At 36.0% G+C, this 6,690-nt stretch overlaps 1 pseudogene; it reads right to left on the reverse strand.

Moving 5' to 3' along the window:
• Window positions 1–309: 309 nt before the first annotated feature.
• LOC102478442 (eukaryotic translation initiation factor 3 subunit M pseudogene) lies at window positions 310–1,470 on the reverse strand (annotated as a pseudogene).
• Between the last annotated feature and the right edge of the window lie 5,220 nt (window positions 1,471–6,690).

Below are 6,690 nucleotides of genomic sequence, written 5' to 3' on the forward strand. Positions count from 1 at the left end.
TTATTTATTTATTTATTTTTGTTTAAAGTCAAGAATGATGTATCAGGTAAAAGGGAACCAAAGTGGGACCAGCAGGTGGCATGGTAGTTGAGAGCACTGGACTCCCACATGCTTGACAGTGTTTCAAGTCCCAGACCTAGCAGCTTCCTTTCTCTCTCTCACTCTTGCTCTGTCCCTCTCTGGTCAAATTAAAATAAACAAATACACAAAGTTAAATAAAATTATTATTTTAAAAAAAACTAAAAAGGAACCAAAGTAAGAACTTTAAAGTAAGGATTTATTTTATCTTTTTTTGTTGCTGTTGTTGTTCATAATAGTTTACTATGATTTAGGGTTTTCCCCTCCCAAGTGAACAAAATTAAATGCCTAACAACTCAGGGATCAGAAAGACTCAGAAGGCTATTCTTCACTTTATTCAAGTTCTGCTTCCAGGTGTTGACTAACACTGCTGCTTCCCAATGTCCTATGTGTGCTGTGACTGACAACTACTCTCCGCTGGGTCTGATCAATTTTGCAGTAGACCATTTTAGTTCTTACAGTGTCAATAACAAATTCCTTGATGTTGTCAGCTCCAATCTGAAGTTCTTGCTGCATCATTTCAAAAGAAATTTCTTTATTTTCCATATCCATTCCCATAAAAGTAAGTAGTCTCGTTTTGGCCATATTCTGTTCATGCACCAGGCCAAACGAATCAATGAATTTTTTATTATTCTGATAAAACTTGACATATGATGTCAATTTAGCACTCACAAAAATGGTTAGGAGATCATGAATGAGCTGGCCTTCCAAAAACCTGACTGGTCTTAAAGTAAGAACATGATCAAAAGGAAATGCATTTGGATCTTTCAATGCTCACAGGATGCACCGGTGGGCATCCACCCTTGCCTGGGAAGAACTTCCAAGCAACTCTACCATAACTTTTGAGGAAGGTCACTTTTCTTACAGTCCACGGGGGGTCTCGTTAAGCAGCCTGAGTAGGGTGTGCTTTTTCTCAGTGTTGAGGTTCCAGTTGGAAATCCACTTTCTTACCCTTTCCAGCTCAGCGGGGATATACTGGATGGCCCTGCACACGGTGGCCACCTTGACAAGGCTGCAGTACACCATGAACCTCACGGGCGTGTTCTTGTCCATCCCATGAAAAAGGTTGCTCAACAGTTGCAGCCTCAAGGACCGCCATTCACCTTTCTGAAACTTGACCAGCTTCTCACACAGGCTTTTGATCAGCACTTCCTGCTTGTCGGGCTCCAGGATCAGGAGGGGGGACACCACGCTGCTCATCACGCTCTGCACCTCTTTGTCATCTTTCAGATACACGGCACAGGCCTCAATAATCTGAGCCAAGTCAACATGCTGTCTTCCCTTTGAGTTCTCCTCTGAGTTCTCTGCTCCTTTGGAATTCAGGTAGGCGCAAAGCTCAGCTTCCTGGTCTTCATCGCTGATGTAGATGAAGGCCGGGATGCTCATGCTGCAGGCCCCGGAGCGCCAACGCCACACTCGGAAACCACATCGACCAGAAAAGGCTTTTATCTTCTTTTTAAAATATTTTTTTTGCCATAAGCCACATGCTTATGTGGAGAGAGACACAGAGAGAGAGAGACAGTGAGAGGGAAAGTGAGAAATCATCTCTGTGGAGGATGGCCATGCTGCAATCCCTATTCCTCCATCTCCTCCTGGGATTTTGGCCATGCACGTACATGTGTCTGGCATGATTTTTCAATCTGCTAGGTCCAGGACTTAAACCATGATCAGTCATGGGAGTCTAATGCCTTAAACACCAAGCCACCTGCTGGCCCCTTACATTTATCTTTCTAATTAAAATAATTAGACTGTGTTTTCTGTTTGCTGTAGATAAAGCTGTCAAAAGCTAAAATTTCCCCAGGGTTCTATATTTCTATTGTCTTGAGTTTTTCTAGGTACCCCTTCTTAAATATGGTTCAAAAGCTTATTTATTTATTTATTTATTTAGCTAAAGTTATTAGTAGTACCCTGACTAATGTGGCAGTAAGTTATAGGTGGAGGAGATATATTCTACAGTCCTATGACACATCTCAGTTTTTTAGTTAAGTCTATGCCTCTGGTCTGTGACCTTCACGATTGCCTCTTAGCTTTCTTGTCCACTTCCATTAGGTGAGATAGGGTGGCTAGAGATTGCTTGGGTATTTGCCTTCCCTCAAGGTCAGTTTAGCTTTAATAAAACCAAAGTCAATTTGGCCCTGATAAAGTCATTCCCTTTTTCTTTTATAATGAAAAAAATTTTTTTGATAGCAACACTTTGTTAAGGAAAACAGAATGGTATAAGTGTATTTAAAAATGGTTACTATCCCCTCCCTTTGCCAGAAGCATGGAGGAATTTCCCCTTCTTTGCCTTTTCAACTTTAGATCCTATTAGGACTCCTGGAGATAAAATCCATGAAAGTAGGGGGAGGGACCCTAAAACAGCATTCTGTAGATTTTTTTAACCCTCATTAGAATCCAACTGAGTCTTCAGTAAATCACCAAGAAAATTTTAAGTTTTCTTATTACTACTACCTCCAGTGGCAGGATTTTGCTTCTGCTTCTGGTCAGCTGTGATTCTTAATATTTGCATCTTTTTCCAGTTATGATCTCAATTGGTAGATGGGGCTATAAAAGTTACTGATTTTCAGCATTTTCTTTGTTGTGAGGATGGGAGTAATGACTTCCAACATCTTTCTTTACATATCAGAACAAAAACTAGAAGTCGTCTTCAAACTTTAGCGTGTATAAAAACTATGATTTTGAGAGACACTGACAAGAAGAGTATTTCCAGTGAAATAGTAGAGTGACTTTTTGTTGGTACTGGTATTGTTGAATTGTCATAAGCTTGTTACAAATGATCTCCATTGTATCTATATCATAGCAGTTTTTAGCCTGTATTTTATTATTTCATACAAGTTGAGGAGAGGATCCAGCATTTTCTTTTTCTCTCAAGCCAATGTATAGTACAAGAATGGGCATAAATTCTAACTTAATGAACAAATAAAATAATTAATATACACTTTTCTTTTAGGCATTACATTGCTAAGAGAAAGTTTCCTTTAAGAACATGAAACCTAATTACAGATGAATGACCATTTTTATATCCATTTCTTAAAATGCACTGAGCTTGCTGAAGAATTGAAAATAAAAATGTTAGAATTAGCTTCAAATTGTTTTAGCAGAAAACCTATACCTCCTATTGAGATGTCTGGTAGTGAGGAGATAGTAATAACTCATTCAAGGAAAAGGAAGATTTTTTTTTTTTAAGAACTGGTTCACAGAGAAAACTGGAGTTTGGAATAATTTATCATTATAAAGCAGCTCTCTTAAGAATGCTTTTTATGGACTCTGTAAAAAACCCAGTTTAGTTCTATACTTTTTTCTGTATAGAATCATCCTTCATAAATCTATGTTTTTCTTGGGTTCATCTACTTAAATCTACATGTGCAAGTTTGAAACTAGTTATTATAGTTTACATAAAATATGGGTATGTAACTAACAGTAGGGAGAGAGACTGTTCACCACTAAAATCATTATTGCATTTTGAAAAGGTTATAACAGACATGTTATCAGTGTCTACAAGAGTATTTTCCAATTGCCTCTTGATCTTTAGAACAATGAGAGACTTAAAGTCAGTTTCCTAGTCAAATTAGACTTAGAAACTCATACAATAGCTCACTCCTGTTATAAATATTATAACGAACATTTTGTAACATATTAAATCTTTTAAATTCTGCAATAAAAAACTACACAGATTTTAACTAATTTCACTATACAATCCTTCTCTGACATCTATTACAAGACCATAAAACATACTTTATGACATAATCTATTAAAATCATTTCCAAAGAAACCAATTTTGGAAGAAATTTTTGAAAATCAAGGGAGGGCAGAGCTTAGCTAATGAGTAACTTTATGCTTGCCTCTTTTCTGCACTGTATGACAGATTCTGGGGGAGGAAGGTACAATAGAGACACAAGCAATCAATAATGGGTAATATAGAAGTCCCAATTCTCCTTTTGCAGATGGATTTTTAAGTATATCTGGCATCTACAATGACCCAAATATAAGAAGATTAAATAAATGTTATGGAACTATTGTGGTAGAAGAAAAAGATTAATAGATACCACTTGCTAGGTTTGGGATTTACACACTGATTTCACATTGACCTTGAATATCACATATTTTATAGATTATATATACATGAAAGGTCATAAAAAAGTTTATAGACATTATGTACTATGAAAAAACTGCATGTATTTCAATTCTTTTTTGCACCCAAATTAACTTGAACTTTAATTACATTTTCCACAAACTTTTTGAAGTAACTGCATATTATCTTACATGTATAATTTTGTTTATTTTGACCTGATAATTACAGAGGAAATAATTTCATTTCATATTTATTTTAAATGGTACTTGAAAGTTTAGTGTATATAATCTGGTGATAGTATCAGCCTCCATTAAAATGTGGTCAGCATATTATTTAAGCACACTTGTAGCAAATAAAATTCAACCTTAATACTTTGCCATCTGTAAAAGTATTGTATTACATACTGTTAAAATGAAAACCTCACTCTATGTTAACATAGCAGCCACTCTGAGACAGTTATTTTTCAAAATGATGCCTTTAGAGAAGTAATCACAGATTTCATGTAAATAGCTTAAAGAAATGAAAGACACATCTAAGTGCTCCTCATAAAAGACAAGTCACATTTTACAATGCTTTGGATTTTAATTTTAAGATGCTAATCAGCTTGGAGCACATTAAAATCACAAGGCTATTTTCTGTGAAAAGAAATTAGAACACTGTTTTAAAAAGATTTCAAATGGAGCAGATACAATGGCTGATGTATTAACATATTGGTTGATAATTGAAATAATAAGGTATTTGATTTTTGATTATTTATCTGGATAATGATATTTGATATTACTTGTCTTACACATTCCTTGATAGCTTGGATGTGTCACAGACTCCACAAATAACTAATAAAGGTTGGAACTATTTTAGATAAAAATTAAAAGCGCTGTTTTGATGCCTATATTGTGAATAACCATAGTTTTTCAGAGAGAGAGAACTGCATTAGAAAAAAGAAGCAAATAAGGGGACTAGTAGGTGGTATGGTAGCTAAACCCCTGGACTACCTGACTACAGTTCAGGTCCTAGACCTGGAGACTTGAAAATCATGCTGGGCATATGTGCGTATGTGCCCCCAAACCCAAAAGGTGAAGGGGGGAGAAGGGACTGCAGTATAGCCATCTCCTCTAGGGGATGGATTATTTCTCACTTTCTCTCTCTCTGTCTTTCTCTGTTTCTCTTTGGCAAGTGCATGCTCCCTATGGCAAAACCTAAAATAAAGAAAGAAAATGAAAGAAAGAAAAAGAAAAAAGGAGCAAATAAAAATCAAGGTGAGGGAGACCAGCAGTTGGCATAATGGCTATGTCTCTGATTTCACATTGACCTTGAATATCACATATTTTATAGATTATATATACATGGATTGGACCATAGTTTGAGTCCCAGACCCGGTGGCTTAAACTCATACCAGGCACAGGTCCGTGCGTGCCCAAGATCCTGAGAGGAGAATGGAGGAAAAGGGATTGCAGCATGGCTATCCCCCCTGGTGGGGGGTGATTTCTCGCTTTCTGGCTCTCTGTCTTTCTCTGTCTTTCTGGCGAGCACCCGTGCCCTATTGCAAAAAGCTCTCCAAAAAAAAAAAAAAAAAAAAGAAAGAAAAAGAACACGAAAAGAACACGAATCACTGTTATAAGTCAAATAATTGTATTAAATGAATCCTCAGGTCCCATAAAATATTAAGGTATTAACTTTTATATGGTGTAAATAAAGCACATGAGCTCTCGAATTATTAGGTCATTACGAAAGCCAAGACGTATTTTTCTGTTTTTCTATGCAAAACTGCATCACAACTTTCCCAATGACCCAACTGATAGTATCTAAATTTTGAGCCTGACACTTCTTAGTTCCATGACTACAATTTAAAAATTTCCCCGAATCTCAGTTTCCTAATCAACAAGATGGGATTAAAAATAAAATATTTCTCTGGAAGAGTTATTGAATGAATATACAATGACTAGAAAAAAATCTAGTCAGAAATATTTCATCTGAAGTCTCATCTGAAGAATCAGGAAGCAGAATGGCAGATAGAATAGTAATACTGGAAGCTAAAATAAAATGTAACAAGCCTTCAAAATACTGAGTGAAAATTATTTTCAATCAAACATTCTGTACCTGACCAACCTTTCAATTAAGTGTGGGCTTATAATAGACATGTTTAGACAGGTAAGATACGGAAATTCCAATGCACTCTTTCTAGGAAGCTATTCAAATATAATTTCCAGAAAATAAGAGAGTAAACCAAGAAAAAAAAGGTTAGAATCAATAGATCTCCTGCTTACCAGTAACACAAGAGAATGATGCACAACCCAGAAACTCACCTATTAATTTTCAGGGAGAACTTTAATAGGGCTCTACGATACTGTTTATCATTCGGCCATTGCACTTTTTCCCTAGTGAAAAATAAGAGACATAATTGTAAATAAAAAGTTGTTGCTTTGAAATTATGTGTCAAAGTATGGAGAGGTATTCTATGAAGATGATGTATTTGTGTCCACTGTCATCCCAAGCAGGATAGTGGGGAAAATATGCTATCATTCTTTGTTTTTTGTGGGATT

Source organism: Tupaia chinensis, unplaced genomic scaffold (assembly GCF_000334495.1).
Source record: "Tupaia chinensis unplaced genomic scaffold, TupChi_1.0 Scaffold145257_1, whole genome shotgun sequence".
Taxonomy (NCBI): domain Eukaryota; kingdom Metazoa; phylum Chordata; class Mammalia; order Scandentia; family Tupaiidae; genus Tupaia; species Tupaia belangeri.